The 18,053-nt window shown below is 36.1% G+C and overlaps 1 protein-coding gene across 1 annotated transcript in view; it reads left to right on the forward strand.

Annotated features, from left to right (window-relative positions):
* Positions 1 to 18,053, forward strand: part of DGKB (diacylglycerol kinase beta) — a 586,586-nt gene that overhangs the window by 442,575 nt on the left and 125,958 nt on the right. The window lies entirely within an intron of this gene.

Below are 18,053 nucleotides of genomic sequence, written 5' to 3' on the forward strand. Positions count from 1 at the left end.
TTTGTAATTTAAAATAATTTTATTTTTAAAATAAATTTTTAAGTGAAAATAGAGCAAAAGCCAAAACTGAAAAATAATAGAAGAGGTACCTGAATATGGCAATAATTGTGAAAGTGGTACAAGAAAGCCTAACATAGAGGAAACTCTGCTAGGTGAATACCACAGATTTCTCCACATCGTATAATTTGTGTAGCCCCAATTTTGAATACTTAGTGTAAACATTATTTTTATTCTTCATTATTTTGCTGAAAATTTACTGTATATCATTTCCTCCAAAATAAGCTTTTCTGTGTATGTTACACTGCTCATTCCCCTACCTCACTTTATTTGATGTCTGTGCACTGTCCCAGGGAAAACTAAAACCCTGATTCTTTTAGGAGCTGGAGGGGAGAAACTATGTACCTGATTGGCTGTCAAGGAATCTCTCTACATCAGATGACTTAGTTTATTTATTTATTTTTTTGAAGTTCTCAAGAAGTAGGAAGGAAAAAAAAAAAAGTCAATTCAAACCAAATTGATCAAAGAGAATAAATGAGTTGATGTCTGTGAAAGCTTGACAAAACTTGAATTTCTTTTGCTACTGAAGATAAACGAGATTATTGGCTTCAAGGTCTTTATCTTTAAAATGAGGACTGTGTGTGTTGTCCATTGCATTGCTTAGAAAGTTGCACAAAGACTTTAAATAGTAAGACTCTAATACCTCCTACTCCTTGTACAAGTTACACTTAACGGAAAGTTGATGATAATGGACATTGGTCATGCATTATTATCAGTTCTTCTAGACATTTCTATGGGTTATCTAGGGTAATTTAGAAGGCAGTGTTTTAAGTTGTCTAAATATAACTGCAACATTCATTTTAGAACTGTAGATGATGTGTTTGGCATTCAAACACCGGCAAGCAGAACAATTTCCAAGCATTTAAATTCAGTGATTAAATCTATTAAATTTAGAAGCAAGAAAAGGATTTCATGCTGCATTATTATACCTGGATGTTAAAATTGTTGAAAAAAGATCATGGCATTTGAGATGTTGCATTTTACAAAAATCTATGCATATACTAATACCATGATAATTTCGTTGGTTGAAAATAGATAGATCCAAACATTTGCTATCTAGTAACCTTTAAGGAGATGTCTCAAAATGAATTTCTAGTTGGTTGTTTTTAAACTACCTCTTTTGAAATTTTCCAGCAATGGATAATGCGAATAATAGCAGGTACTTAATATTGCTATCTAAATACAGAAATTCCTGTTTGCATTTGAAGATTGCATCCTATACCTGCATATCTTGATGTGATGGTTCTCCATTTTTAACAAAAGACATTCGTTAAAACTTATGAAACAGCAATAAAAAGAAATTTAAAAATACAAGACGTATTTCTTGTATGTAAAAATGAAAGGGTATTTTCAAAAATACAAGGTCATGTACTCATATTTGGTCTAGCTGTCCTATAAAAATGTATGTATTTTTAAGAAACATTTATGAAGTTTCAATTTGTCATAACACTATAAAAACTTCACACAAACCACTGGCCTCCTAGAAATTTGGAAAGCAGACACCATTAATATGAATAAATTAATATTTTAGTAACAAAACCGATGATAATCTTTAGAATATTCTTATATCCCTTCTGGAGCTGTATAAAATACCATTTTATGTCTAGGATTATCACCTTTCACCCCAGGTTCAATGGTCAAATGTTCTGACATGCAGTATAATTCTAGCAACAAAATATGACATGCAGTATAATTTTCTAGAATTTCTTATAGTAAAATTGGTAAGGCCACAAAATCATTTGGGGTATAAGAAAGCAGATACATAATCATTTAAACAGGAAAGTGATATTTTCTCACACATTGCAATTAAAGGTTTATTCTTGAAAACAAATTGAAATGAGGAAAATAGAGAAAACCCAGGGAATGGGTAGGTAGGGACGGCAGAACAGGGAGCGACTTGCTTTCACCTAATGAATCTGGGAAAACTTGAGAAAAAAATGAGGTTTTAGTAGCAGCTGCATTTTGAAAAAATACATGATTTGGCAATCAGTTTAATAGATGCAAGGGCAGAAGGAAAGGAATTTGTTTCCTTGAGGTTTTCAGTTAAGGTTCAGCTGTTACCTTCTCTGACTTCTGAGGCAGAATACCTTCTTTAGTTTCAAAATGCTAATGCTATTCTGAGACTCTTCTGTATTTCTGGCTATTGATTTTAATTGTGACTTCAGAGAAGGATGGAAAGTATAAATGCTTTAATGGGTCATTTCTCTATGATGTTGATGTCAGTGATAAAACAACCGTCTTACTTGTTTCTGTGATACAATATCCCATCCTCAGTCTCTTGGAAATAATGGTGGGTCATCTAACCCAGGCTAAAACTGTGCTATAATTTTCAGTAAATTTAGCCTATGCATGGTAGAAATATAAAACATATTTGCGAGTGAAATAAAATTGGCTGATTTACAACCCTCAACTAATTAACACTTGTAGAGCATGCTTTCAAATAGTCATCACATGAAGTTTCCGAATATGAGACCAATCTTAAAAAGGTCCTAAATACAAAGCCCTATAATAATTTTTTCATTTGAGGTTGGTGTTTTGAAGCTCAGGTAATGGATGTGTTCCAGGGAATTTAAAATAATTACTCTATATTCAGCACATAGGAAAATAAATTAGAGGGGATTCTAAAGGAATAGTAGGCGTGAAAGAGCTATCAAAAAGACATGAAATCAGCTACATAAATTTTTAACTATGATTCTATTTTTTTTGTTTGTTTGTGTTAAAAACCATGTTTTCTTTTCCATCAAGATAGAAAACAATCGGCAAGAAAAACTATAATCTCATTGAGAATGAAAATTTAAGTGCACATTTGGAGTGACATTTTATTTAGAGATATAGCACGTCATGCCAGGAGAGAACTTTTATTTTACCCCTCTCTATTTAAAAGTATTATTTTCTTGTTACCTTAGTGGATGTGGTGAAAACACCACAATCTAGTACCTGTTACTTTCAGGCATTTGTCTAACTGCCAAAGGGTGCAGGGGGCCCAGCAGAGATCAAAGAGACCTGACTCTTGAAAGAATGAAACCCCACCATCCACTTTCATTATCTTTGTGTTGTGTGTATCTTTGAGTTACCTAAAGCAACTACCCACTGGAGTTCCATTGCCACGAATTTAGTTTTTACAAATACAGTCTTTCATTGTATGGAACCAGTTAACATAGAAATGATAGCTTCTTGGACAGAATCCAGCCAACTCTGTTTTTGTGGAAATTGATAGATCCGTTAGATCACTATTTCCTCTGCACTGATTAATTATTCTCCTGGTTTAATAGCGTTATATGGCTCTTCCTTTGATAAACTAGATTCATAAACTGGGGGTGGGACGGGGGTTGGTGTCTATTTTATGCAGTGCCTTTTGGCTGCTGTGCAATACAGCTGTTAATCAGAGTGAGCTAAAGATTGAGGCCTGAATGTTATAAAGTGATAGTCACTTGAAAAAAGACTAAAAATCTCTATGGATAAACATAAGTAATTTAAATGAGCCCTAGGGAGCTTTTCTGAGAAAGTTCAAATGCCTGATGGATGCTGCACTGTTACCCTAATTATCCCATAACATGGCACAAAATAACAATCTCATTGTGTCTTTTTTATTTACAAAGCTGCTCTCGCCCGTTATCATTACATTTTTTACCTGTTCAAGTTCTGAAAGATTGCTATTCGTTGAGAGATTCATTAAAAGAGAATAATTATATTATATTTCACAGATTGGCAGAACGAAAATGTATCTTGAACAGTTTCATTTCCCTGAACAGTTGTTCATCTCAGGGTTGAAGACAAGTCTGTTAAGTATTTTCTACCCTTTTTAAACATGTCAAAGCTAATCATTAATACTGAAATTAGTAATTTGATTCTGATTTAATGAAAGAATCAGCTGTCCTTTGTAGAACTCAGTTTCTGTGAATGAAACAAACATAATATATTTTTTTAATTTTGAGTAACAAAAAGTATTTAATAGTCTTTTTATGTACAATGATTTAAATCCATGTCTCTTCTGATAGTTAAAGCGTTAGCATATTGACTCTTTGCCTACCTATGCTTGAGAGCTTGTACTTCTCCATCCAAAATACCATATCAGACATTTTCTTACTAAGGATGTGGCATTCACATGTTCGAAGTATCTTATTAGGAGAATAATAAGAGATTAAAAAAAAATCAACCATTATCCAAGAATGTTCCATTTTAAAATTTACTGCAGGAAAGGTTCATGAACTTTGTGACTAAGTGTCTTGTCAAAATTAAAAGGAAAATCACGTGCACAAAAATATGACTTCGATAGAAAATAGAGCAAAGACACATCACCTCCTATTTGAACATGGTAGTGCTGTGAAATGAGCTATTCATAGTCACGTGCACGTGCATACCTTAACTCTTATCTTAAATCTGTCTGGTAAGTAATTGAGCAATAATGCAATAATATATTAATCATTGATGGTTTTGCCAAGCTTTCTACACTTGATGATAAGCACTTTCTTCCTAAGAGTCCTCATACTGTAGTCTTGTCTTAACTTCGCCCAGACCAGCTCACTGAAGTACCCGGGTGTCTAGGGGGCTCAGTGGGAAGCAAGAAGTCAGTGCATCTTTTATTTGGTATAAAAGCATGAAAGATGCTATTTGATTTTGAAAAGACAGTAATTGTATCAAATTTAAATAACAGTTTTAAATGTGTGTAGGTTTTGAAGAACTCTTAGAAATATGGAATGAGTTCATTTGTATGTCTCATTTTAACTGTATGTGACTAAAACAGGCTGACATATTAACAGTGCTATTTTGACTCAGGTTGAATATGAGGCTTTGTATATTTGTGTAGTTAGGTATTATTTTATAATTCTTCACTAATATATTTTTCTACCCTTTTTATTAATGAAACCTATTTCTTTTAAAGGAATTGTATAGGTCTTTATCTTATTTGTTTTGTTAAGATAGTCTATTTTAGATTTCCGTTGCTCTTTTTGTTTTGTTTTTTAGTTTTGCTGTTTGGTTTCTGAGTATTTTATATATGTTACTTTTGTAAACTTTTCATCCAAAAAAAGTTAATACTGTATTGGCACAAAACTTTCCTACAGATCTTCAGAAGCTACTGTCTTCTGATCCCCAAGTAGGTGTAATTGTGCTACTTTCCAGGTGTTGGGATGATCGAAAAATATTTTGTTTATGCTGGTTAGTTTCTTGGTGTCTCATTTCCTCATGCATTCGTCTCTTCTTCTTGGTGAATTATGGAACCCATTGTTTGCTTTCTGCGCTCCCTTTGGTTACACACCTTCCAGCTCTCACTTCCTCACAATGATCTTAGGATTGTGGTGCCCCAGGACTGACTCCTTGGGAGCCACATACACAAACTGCCTATGACCACACTCATTGATTTTGCAGCCGAGACAAAGTCACCTCAGCAGTGAGTTCACATTGTACCTGCTGCTCCTAAGTTTCTGTCTCCCCCTGACTGCATTACTGGTGATTCACAGAGATGTGTATTAGAGCCCTCTCTAAAGTAGGTTGTACCAGAAAGTACCAGCTACCTACCAAATTAATGGCATTGTGGGGTGCTGCCTGCCGGGTGAAATAAATTGTAAGAGAGTACAGGGGACAGATTATCGGCCTTAGCTAGGCTGCAAAACTCTTTCCAAACTGGTACTGACTGTGTGCCAATAGATGTGGTAATAACTGTCAACAGGATTTACGGCCCTTTAATGCAGACCCTGTGATTCTATATGAAGCTGAGTGTCTCCTGCCTTTCAGGCACTCTTCCTGGGCAGCAGGGGTGCAGACGCAGCACAGGTCGCTCACAGCTCTCACAGAAGCTCTTTGCCTGGTCTCAAGACTTTGAATTTTTATTTTATTGTCTTGGCATATGTTGCTTCACTCTTGGTAGTAATTTTTAAATTAAAAAGGAAAAATTCTCTCAGAGTTAGAGTGTGGGATATGTAGATTCTCATTAAATGTAGGAAGTATAATCCTTGTTCATATTTTTTTGCCTTCTGAGATTAAGTTTTATCTCAAATGGCAATGCCTGCTGTTCCTGAACAACCGTAGTGTCGATTGTCTTTAAGAGTAATATGTCCCTTGAAAGAATGATTTTCTGTTTTTCATTTCCATTGTTGCCAATGTCAGGTCTTAAGTCTAGCATTGTCTCCGGGTAAACCTTTCATCTGTATGTATAAATTGGGCATATAAGTCTTTCTTCCATAAATGATCAGTGAATGAACAGATTATGCTTTTATTAACACTTTTTTTCTCAATCTATTTTCTTGATTAACTGATGGTTTCTGTCTTCATTAGGAATTGTGTAGGATGGACCAAGCTTTAAAGATTGAATGAAACAGGAATAAGCTTTTAAATTGAGCAAATTGATTACCCTTTTTTTAACTCTTTTTTTTTCCTCAGGTTAGTGGATAGGGTTTTTAAAACATTTTGCAATGTACTGTGTATATTTAACAGACAGATAACAAAGAACAGTCGTGTTAAGACCAGAATGCACAGAAGTCATTCACTTAATAGTTCAGTATGTGCCCAGCCAGTCTGATTTGTGACCATTCTTCTCATGTACTCCACTCAAGCCGAAGCCCAGGTGACAGTTTTGATGATCACTGCGTACACCAAGCATGGTACCCTCTCAGAGCCTTTACACTGATAATCCCTCTGCCTGGAATATTCTCACCTGAGATCTTCGCCTCATTTCACATGGCTTCTTCCTCACTTCTTTCAGGTTGCTGTTAAATATACTCTCTAGGGAGAGACTTCCCCGACCACATATCTCTAACATCATGCCATCCCCTCACATACCCTAATCCCTGTCCCACTAGGTCTTATCCTTTTAAAAACCTGAACCCTTTGATGAATTATAACATTTGTACAGAACATCATACACAACATAGTAGTTGTATAGATGATGAATTTTTACAAGTGAACATGTCTATGTAGTGACCCTTCCAGATCAAGAAATAGAATATTACCAACCCTACAGAACACCCCCAACCCACACCCTACTCAATATCCTGGCTGCTATTGCTATAGATAAGTTTTGCTTGTTTTTAAATTTTATATAAACACAGTCATATAGCATATATTCATTTATGTCTAGCTTCTTTAATTTCTCATTTTCATTATTCAGTCATATTCATTATATTAGCATACAGTTTTTTTTCCTAGTGTGGCACTACTATAAAATCTACTGCTGTGAACATTATTGTACAGGTTTTTTGACATGTATATGTATTTCTTCTGAGTATAGACGAAGAAATGAAAGTTGTTGGGCCATAGAGTGTGTGTATGATTAGCTTTAGTAGATATTGCTAAAAATGGTTGTATCATTGTGCACTCAGCAGATAAAGCTTCCAGTTGTTTCCATATCCCCACCAATACTTTATATGGCATTTCTTTTTAATTTAGCCATTCTAGTTCATTTCATATTAAGTGTTCATGTTACTGATGACTAAGGATGTGGAGCCCCCCTTTATGTGACCAGGTTATTTGGATATCCTCTTTTTATGAAATGTCTGTCAAAGTCTGTTGCCTATTTTTGTTGGATCTTTTTTTAATTGGAGTTTTTTATGTATTTGTATTTGAAAAACGTAGAGTCTTTCGTTGGTTCTATGGGTTGCAAATATATCCTCCCTCTGTGTGGCTTGCCTCTTTATTAATGATGTCTTTTGAAAATCAGAACATCTTGATTTCATTTAGTTGAAGTTTAGTGTATCAATTGAGTCCTTTTTTTTGATTGCTTGTTATCAGTGGTTAGTTGGTTTTTTTTAATCTTTTTAACATCTCCTGTGTTATTTTGGAGAAGCTTTATTTGTTTAACTTTGACTTTTAAATGAAACTGAATTTTGTGCATGGTTTAAGATGGAGGTCAGGAATAATTTCATTTTGCATCTCATTATTCACTGTTTGTTGAAAAGGCTCCTACCCCATTGCTCAGTGGTAACATAATCTTGATTCAACTGTCCATTTATGTATTAATTTATTTCTGGACTCTATATTCCACACTAAAAATGGACAAACTTCTCCAGTTTCAGACGATAAATACTTTAAATTTGGGGTCATGGGCTTTCTGTCCCACTTACTCAGCTCTGTCGCTACAGTACCACAACATGGGTCATTAGGAGTGATGGCGAATAAGACCACTTGTGCTTTCTTATTTTTGTTCCTGGACCCATGCATTCTCCTTATTGGGAAGAAAACACCATGCAGTAGTTACTAATTTAGGATGTCTACTGTGTTTGAAGGGTGGCCCCTCATCGTTGCAGGATATCATCTCCTGATTGGTACTTTGGCTGAGTCTTTAGAAAGCATTCCACTTTACTATCACTTCAGCATATTTTTGGTTGATGAAGTAACTGGACCAGTGTATTCCATAATAATATGCCCTCTGCTCTACTCATTTGCTGAAAGAGGGATCCCTTGGCAATATGATGTAGCTTCCTTTATCACTAGCTGTGATAGTCTGTCTGTCTTGTTATATTGTGGAGAAACTCTCTGGTGGGTATTAATCTATGATACAGAGATCTTCAAACTTTGTTCCCATTCCTTTAAATCCGTATGCAAGCATCTTTGGAACTCCTTGTCCAGACATATGTGAGTCTATGTATATTCTCACCTTCGACTACTCCTCTGTCCACATAAAGGATAACTCAGTGTGCCTCCCAGAGCTCTGCTCAGTGGGAGAAACTCCCCTCACCTCTGTCTCTTATGATGCACTGTAGTAGATCAGCAGCCTATTTTTGATGCTCACTAACGTGACAAGGCAAAACATCTGTGAAACATGCTTAAGCTTTTTCCTTCTTTGTCATTGGATCCTAAGAATTAGCTATATGAGGGAGCTGCAAGAGAGGTGCTGGTCCAGCAGTGGTAGAGATCCAGGCCACCTTTTCATTCAACTTTTCATACTTTCTGGCCCTACTCATGTCTGACCGAGGTACACTACTTCCACCTTGCAATGGATTTCTGAGCTTCTGATTTAAGGGCTCCTTCTCTGTGCATTATGGCAGAGGTCAAGAGAGTTAACAGAGCCCCAAACTAAGACTCTGTAAATTACTGTTATCTATACCACATGGATCTAAACTTATTTTCAACCTCCTTTCCGAAAGAGAGAGAAATTAACACATTGCCCATTTCAGTGGCTGCATACCTCACACTAAAGGCTGTTACTGTGCTCCAGAAAAAAATACCGTTATCTGGGAAAGTCAATGCAATTGAGACTGTTTGGTAAAGTTTACAGTTTTCCACTGTCATATGCCATGATCCAGCCCTTTTTGTTTAATAGTTACTAGACTAGTGTTGTAAGTGGGGTATGACAGAGACTCTACCTCTACCTTCTTTAAAACTCGATGGGTGGCAAGAATTAATAGTTTTATATACAGGACCAGAAACCAGTGTAAAGAATCTGCCAGTTACCAAGGATGCGCAATCCAACAGTGCGTTTGGAGGTCTTGGAAAAGACCGCCTGGTGGGTCTGTGGACCGCTGTGCGCCAGATCCAGGCCAGAACTCGGTTTATCATCTGGCTCCCATATGCCTTCATTGGACTGTTGGGTCAGTTTGGGTCTCAGAGTGTCAATTTTAGTTTTGACTCTGAATCAACAATTGTCAAAGGTTCTGGATATTTCTCTTTACCTGTTGCATAGTCATTTGAGTAAATGACCTTAGGGCTTTTTGGGAAAAGGCTGGGGGAATTACTGCTTTATGCTCTTCTTTTCATATTGCAGGGTCCTTCCTCTTAGAGATCTGCCCTGCCTTTCAGTAAATAGTCTTCAAAGAAAATTTTGAGAATCCACTCAGGTCTAGAAACTGGGCAAGAGATGGTAATTGGGAAGCTCAGGGGATAGAGGAGGGAGCAAGGAAAGAAGGAAAACTTGCCCTAGCCTTCTTTTTTTTAAATTTTTTTATTGAAGTATATATAGTCAGTTTACAATGTTGTGTCAATTTCTGGTGTACAGCATGATGTTTCAGTCATACATATACATACATTTATTCCTTTTCATATTCTTTTTCGTTATAGGTTACTATAAGATATTGAATATAGTTCCCTGTGCTATACAGAAGAAATTTGTTTTTTTATCTATTTCATATATAGAAGTTAGTATCTGCAAATGTTGAACTCCCCATTTTGCCCTAATCTTCTAATCATCCATTCTTGGCCTATTTTCATTTTATAAATTAAGCAACACCCTTGGTGGCTGTCCATCTGTCTTGCCTTCAGGGACTCCATTTTCTATTTATTTACTCTGTCTTTTTTCTTAAGGTTTCACCTCACGTTTGCCACTCCTGTATTCCTGCTCATGGCAATGATTGCACCTACCTGTCTTCAGGCCATTAAGTGCCGCGTCTTGGTATTTATCATTTAGAGATTCTGTCACTCCCATTTTTTCAGAAATTCCAGTTCTGGACTCTCATTTCCTACCCTGCCTGCAGAAGAGAGCTCTCACCGAGCTTTTCAGTGGTCCTGGTGTCCTTCTCCATAGCACATTCTTCATTGTTTGGTAACCGGAGTGTCTCATGGGCTGTCCTGTAGGTTAAAGTTAGCTGGTGGGGTTCCTAGCCTTACATACATATTTTTTCTCAGGCATGCCCAATACACTGAGTCTTCTGATCTCTTCCTCCTTCACCTCCCATGGCAGTTCTGGAATTTCTACCTCACTTAGCACAGATCATAAATTTTCCCAAGCTTCCAAGAACCATCCAGCAGCTGTTAACACCATCTCTGAGGATATATGCCAGGGTTTTAAATTCTGTGTCACAGCAGAGTACTCTCATATCAGTTAACTACTGCACCTCAGTGTCTGTTCTGTCACCTGTTGACAGGACCCTCAGGACCCGTGCCGTGCATACCCTCCCAGCTCCCGCAGAGCCTTCAGAACTTCAGCGGTAGTCCCTCTCCTCTCTCAGCATTCCCGGAGCTCTCTGTTCTAGCTGTGCTGGTATTTGACTCTTGATGTTTGTCTGGTTGTCAGGGGGACTGATGGCAGCAAATCCTGAGGGAGGGCAAGGACTATTTATAGAAACCTGCCCTGGGAGTGTGGAGAGTAGTACATTGTAAAGAGACGGGAGGGCCACTCTTCACAGGCCCAGAGAGGATGTATCCATATATCACTATTGCAGCTTTCAGGGTTCTGATCATGGAGTAGAAGACTGGACTTCTCTGAAGTCTGATGCTTTTATAACCAAGCCCCAGCCCTGGTCCTGAGCTCTCCTGCTCTCTGGCAAGGAGATCCCCTTAAATTTTGCAGAAGAAGCCCTAGGATTGGTGATTAATCAGCATGGTACTTGCTTTCGCTAGAGCCATTTAAAAAAGTTGTCTGGAAGATCTACTGTGTGCTAACCCATGAATAAACACGATGAACAAGAGAGCGTTCTGCCCCAGCAGATTATCTCATTTAATCAGAACAGTCCTGCAAAGGAAGCAATATTTTGCCAGTTTTTAAGATGAAGAAACTCAGATCATGTATCTTCAGCAGTAGAACAGAGAGCATGGAGACTGTTAGAGACCTGCTTACAGAGCTGAGATCAGTGTGCCACATATTTTTAGCTTATTCTAGAAGCAAGACCTGATTCTACCCTGTCACAGTCTCTAAGGGCTTTCATCCCTTCCATCCCCCCCCGATACACTTATTTCCCCTTTGTCTACCTTAAGACTTACAGTTTCACGCTTGTTTCTAGGTTTACCTGTTGCTTTTTGACTGTTGTTTAATGTCTGAGGTCCTGTAACTAATTCCATCTCCTCACCTCATCCATATTAAACAAGATGCTTATGCCTCAGTATCACTCTCTCTGTTGTTAAAAGATTTGGCAAAGATGTTTGTGATTAAAAGAAAAATTATATTTGTATCTTGGCTAATCTCTGAACACATACTTCTATACCATTAACTAGCATGTTAATATTCACAATATACTGTAAAAAACAATTAGGTCCTTTAATAATCATTAAAGAAATCTATTATAAGTTAGTAAGTATAGAAATGATTTATACCTGAATATATTCATTGCATAAAGAGAAATTATGTAAATGTCCAAATTTAGGGGCAATGTTAAGTTAATCATGGCATAGCCATTAAAAATTATATGTTGAAGTTTTGTTTTGCTTTACATTTTCACTTGATTTTTTGTTGAGCTATAATTAACATATGACATTGTGTAAGTTTAAGATGTACAACATGTTGATTTGATACATTTATGTGTTGCAATATGATTGCAGAATTTTAATAAGATTTGAGAATGTTTATGATGTGGAATTGCATGAAAAAAGCCTGATGTAAAACTACATAAACAGCAATATTATTATTTTGTTTTTAGTGTATACATTCACACGGAGTATATATAGAAGTGCTTATCTCCAAAATAATGAGAGAATAGATTATTTTTACATTATTTTTATTTTCTCAAATTGTCTAAAATTAGTTTATTACTTTTCAAAACAGGAAAATGTTATTTTAAACATTTTATTTTTAAAAAATCTTATTGATGTTTATCCCGTAAGCCCTAAGCCAGCAGGATTAGTAATCAGTTGATACATCTGAGCTGATGTGAAGGATACTTTCATATAATTTCAAGATGTCAATATGGGAATATTTCAGTGGCTTAGAACAAAACTAAAGAGCTTATATAAACTTTTGGGTAAGATATGATTTTAAAAGAAAACAAAAAGCTAAGTCAGTGATGCATTTACTATGTTCAGGGAAAAGTACAGTGGATATAGTTAGCAATATATAAATGAAGCAAATTACTTGCTTTAAATCTGCTAACATTACTGTTATTCATATTAACTACTAATTTCTGAGCTTTTCTTCACAGAGTAGTTCATTTATAAGTTGGCATTCTGTACTGTATATGGTGAAGACTTTTATTTTATTTGTACACATATAGCCACATTTCTTTAATCCTAAGAAAGTTCCAGCTGTTCTTTTCCTATATGCATATGTAGCAGCCAACAGCTCATCTTTCATTTAGAAAATTCTCTAGTCTTTAACCTTTACTGTTATTTGACTATCCAATTAATATGCCCAGTCATACATTAGAAATATGTGAAAACTAGAATTAAATGTCTCAGATGAAAGCTTATAACACCATATCATTTTCTATGAAAGACTTTAATTAATTAAAGTCTGAAAATATTAAATGACTGTAAGCATTTTTTATACTATTAAAATTCTTCTTTTTTTGAAATTAGAGATAAGTATAGTTTGAAATAGTGATAATAGTTGTTAGGTATTTGATTTCTACTATAATTCTCCAAACATAAAGTTAAGCATATTACTCAATTATTTATCCATTTTTTTCTACTAATATTATTGTACTAGTATCATATGCAAAGCAATGTGGTAAATTTAAATAGAGGGTAGAAAATAAAATTAAGTCAGCAGTTATAATAAAGTGTGGTCACCTATAGGGGGAAGTACTTACTGGTGATGTAGACATGCACACCTGGAGCACCAAAGCTTTTTGAAGAGATTAGAGAATTTAGAAAATACATGATATTAAGCTGAGACTTGAGGAATGAGAACGAATCAAAGAGGGAGAGAAATGTTTGTATTCTTCTAGGTTTCTGGTGGGACACATTTGAAGAGCTAAAGACATTCAGCATGAAGTCACAATAGAATTAGCTCATTATTGGCCAGACAACCTGGATTGTCTTTCTTTCTCTCTTGCTGAACTGTAAAAGTCATGAGGTCAGGGAACATAGCTCTCTCATTTCCTCTTGTATTCCCAGGACTGAGCTTGGTTCCAGGCACTCAGTAGTAACCCAGTGATTATTTGGTTGGGGAGGGGTCGGGGGGGAGAGGGGAAACAGGAGGACTGGAAACCCGTGAGACTAAGGACAAACTGTGCACATCACAGGAATATATTAATGCCAATCTTCATAAAAACCAGCCATCTACAGGTGAGGCAACTGACTCAGCTTCTAAAATAGTGCTCAGACTCATAAACTGAGTATCTAGTGAAGTGAGGTTGAGAACTCAATTCTGCCTGAAGCCAATATGGTTTCCAATCTCCATCGTAACTCTTATGGGGCAGAGGGTAGGGACAAGCGTATTTCGGAAGCATAGAGCCTAAGGATCCGGGCAACATTCACTTCAGTTGTCTACTCTGTCTACCCACCTACCCAAACATTCTGAGAAAAGACACTTCACTTGATAAAAGCCTAAATATAAACACATAATAACCATTTAATGGCTAATATTCTTTCAGTGTCTGTTTTATTAATAAGTTATTAATATTGCCCAGAAAAAGTAATCACGGTTTAAATCCCAGCCAAATCTTGCAACATTAACACCCCCTTCCGAGAAACCAAATGAAAAATCATTAATCCCTCCACTCTTTTGCTGTTCGACTACCACCTTTTATTTTATTCACTTCTTGCTCACTTTATTTTAGTTTTATACATGGTTAAGCTTTTTGTTGGTTCTAGTCTGTTTAACTTATTTATCTTGTTTTACTGGTTATCTGTCTGTCTGTCTATCTATCTATCTATCTATCTAGTGTGTGTGTATATTTATATGTGGGGGTGGGGGAGAAAGACTCTGACTGACTCAATGCCACTGAGATAAAACTGAATGATTCCAAATAAGTAAATAGCTTCTCAAACATTTTAACTGCTTCAGAATGAATTTTTAAAATCCTACGTGGGGCTATCAGCTCTAAGGGAAAAAGAAAGAAAAAATATCACTTAGATTTCAGGCTAACTAGATCAATAAATTTAATCATTCAGACTTCAGTCCTAGAGTTAAACTCGGTCTCATCCATTCTTTTTAAGCCTTGAAAGTTCCTGTGCTTCCACTCTCTGCCACTCTCATGCAAACTGACATTAATCACTTAGGTACAAGTTTAAATGTCTGAAGAACAGGAAGCCAAACAGGCTGGCAGTCTAGTCACCTTGTCAAGCTATGGCAGTCACTTTAGAAACAACTGCTTTCTAATATTTGTCTTTTAAAATAAGAAACCTGAAAAGACTATAGTGATTGCTACCGTGATAAGACTGTTAGCAAATCAGGGCCTTGAAATTATGCGGATGCAATGTGTTGGAACACTGCCAAGAAGACCTTCTAGTCCTGAAGCTAGTAGCAACTTTACCTTCTGATGGATCACGAACCATAGATCTATAAATGAATGCTGCTCTTAAACATGTTCAGAAAGCTTTGCATTTCAGCATTTGAGCAGTGATTCTGGACATTCATCCACATACATGAGAGAGGTCACTGTCTTTAAAATCAGTTCATTCTAATCGTGACTGCCTTATTGTCCCTCATGTCAACTTCAAACCTCACTACCAGAGATTAGACCCCTACTTAATATAATTAGAAATGAGATAAGAAAGAAACAAACAAGTAAACAAAATAAAAATATTGTGCAAGTAGATTAACTAAAGAGAGCTAATACCAACAGCAAAAAAAAAAGAAGTAAGGTAAGAAGCTGAAATAGCATTTTTATGAGATATATATGTACTTTGAGGGGAAAGTCACAGACAATACAGTAATAAACTGTAAACTTTAAAACTGGAGGCTGCCCCTGTCATCGAAATAGCCCTGTAATACTTCCAAAACTAATCAGTGTCAATAATCTAAATTCCGTAATGATTTTCACTAGGCTTAAAGTAGGCCTACTGTGTCATAAAATGGACAGTTTTGGTTTTTTTTTAACTTTATCAAGAAGTTGAAAAATTCCACCAAATTTCCATTAAAATTCACAGTATACTGAAATAGACATTTCTCAGTTTAAAAAAAATTGAAAGTCAAATGACATTTGTGAACTCACTACTGGACACTGAGCTGGCAGTGATTACATACCAGGGGAAATCTCTGTGAGCTGAGCTCTGGCTAACATTTGAAGAGACAACAATCTGCTTGGACTCTGATGTAAAAAAACTAAACCAGCAATTTCTTTTCTCGAAGCTCATCTCATTACCTGGCCTTCTGAGGCAGAAAACTGGTTGTAAGTGAATGCTGTGAGGCTTAGCACAAAGTGGGGCTGTGAAATGTTATATATTATGACAAGAAAATTCGGGAATATTGCAGAAATCAAAATGCTCTTAATGGTGCAATAAAAAAAATCTATAAAACACCACACTATAAAAATAAGCTGTCTTACATTAACTGGGTATAATGATGCCAAATGTAGAACCCTGACAGCCTAGGCAGATCTCAAAATAAATAAATAAAAACTAAAAATAAAAAGATAATTCATCTGAACAGTAGTCATTTGAACTTGAAGCAAAGACATAAACCTTGCCTTTAACATGAAGAATTAAAGGTTGATTTGTTCTTTCGAAAAAAGTATTTGCAGCCTCCTCCTTTGCTTAAAGTTTATGTGTGTATGAGGGTGTGTGTGTGTGTGTGTGTGTGTGTGATGCTAGTTCTACAAAAGGAAGCTGTGTAGACTAAGAGGCATGTAACAAAAAACAAAATAAGAATGAAGAAGCCCATTTTGCAATTCAGGATTTCATTAAGACATTAAATTCTTTGTGTATGTGGTAGCATTTCCCCTCTAACACTTGATACAGTCTGTAATCTTCAGGTGACTTTCATGGTGGCAAAAGAAGCGCTCCAAGCAAAGAGCAGATAAACTCTGCTGTGAGCACTAAGCCACCTACACCATGAAGGCTCCTGGCTCCATCATGCTTTATAACCAAAGAGATGACTGAGTGTTTACCTGGAGCCCGTGTTTCAGTGTAAGTGGCAGTTGACCTTCGGTATCTCTCTCCCTGTTTGGGCTGGCTTCCTTTGATGCTTGTAAGTTAATATAGAGTGCTGCCATGATTCAGTGGATGTATTTAAACTTGACCACATGCACAGTGTGGCTGGATCAAGACCATGTTTGTTCTGAACAAAGGAACAGCAAACAGCAAAGAAAAAAATGAAGTGGGAAAGTAAATCAGTGTTCACACAGTAAATATAGCAAGTAAGTTATTTGATAAAGTGGAAAGAGGCACAGTGTTAAAAGGATCAATAATCAATAAGATAGATGTAGTTTCTGAATTCAGGCTAAATATCCATTTTTTATTGTGGAAGGGTGAATATGGTTTTATGTGAAACATCCTTCCTAAAAATAAAATTAAAAAAAAAACCTTCTTATTGTCCCATGAAGGGAAAAATAATCATAACCACCAAGACAAATTTGTTTAAAGGACATAGGCAATTTTCAAAAAAAAAGATGAAATACAGTAACATTTGTCATTATGTTACGTTACATTACAGATGAACTTTGTCATTAAAAAAAAGAACAACTTTGACATTACTACCTACAGTCTTTCCTATCCTTGTTTCATAACATCTCTGAAAGAAATACTTCATTCAGGTGTGCCAGAAAAAAAGTCATTTTGAGAACTGGCACTGGATACATATGAAAATTTATCAAAGTTAATTCTCAATAACTGGGATAAATATCCTTATTGCCTTGCAGCATAGCTGTGATAACCAAATTATATAATGAAATCTTAGGCTTCTCCTACCATCCAGAGTAAAATAGACTAATCTTGAGAATCTTAAAGATGTTTTTTCTTGACCAGAATTCATTTTGGTTTGATAATAAAGACCAAAAGAATACTAACTTTCATAGATCATACATAATAGCCAAGATTTCACATTAAGTACAAGAGGAAAGATATACACAAAAACTTACAAATTCAATTTCATCAGATGGAGCTTCCCAATATGAGGGAAAGAAACAAGGTGATATAGAGTAATTGGTGGGTGGCTTTCAGTTCAGAATGAGTGGTCAAGGAAGGCATCTCTGAGAAAGCTACAATCAGGATGAGGCTGAAGAATGAGGAATCAGGTATGTGACAGGCCAATAAAAGGGAGTTGCTGGAAGAGAAGGAAGTTTAAGTGCAGAAGACGCTGCTGAGTGCAAAACCTCTTTGTCTGCTTGAGCAAGAGCGAGGAACTCTGTCTGCCTAGAGTGAAATGAGCAGGAGGAACGCGGGCAGTTTCTAGATGAGAGAAGGAGACAGACAGTGGCACATGATTGGAAGGTTTTCAGTAGGGAACAACATGATCTAATAAACAATTTAAGAGT

Source organism: Vicugna pacos, chromosome 7 (genome assembly GCF_048564905.1).
Source record: "Vicugna pacos chromosome 7, VicPac4, whole genome shotgun sequence".
Classification (NCBI taxonomy): domain Eukaryota; kingdom Metazoa; phylum Chordata; class Mammalia; order Artiodactyla; family Camelidae; genus Vicugna; species Vicugna pacos.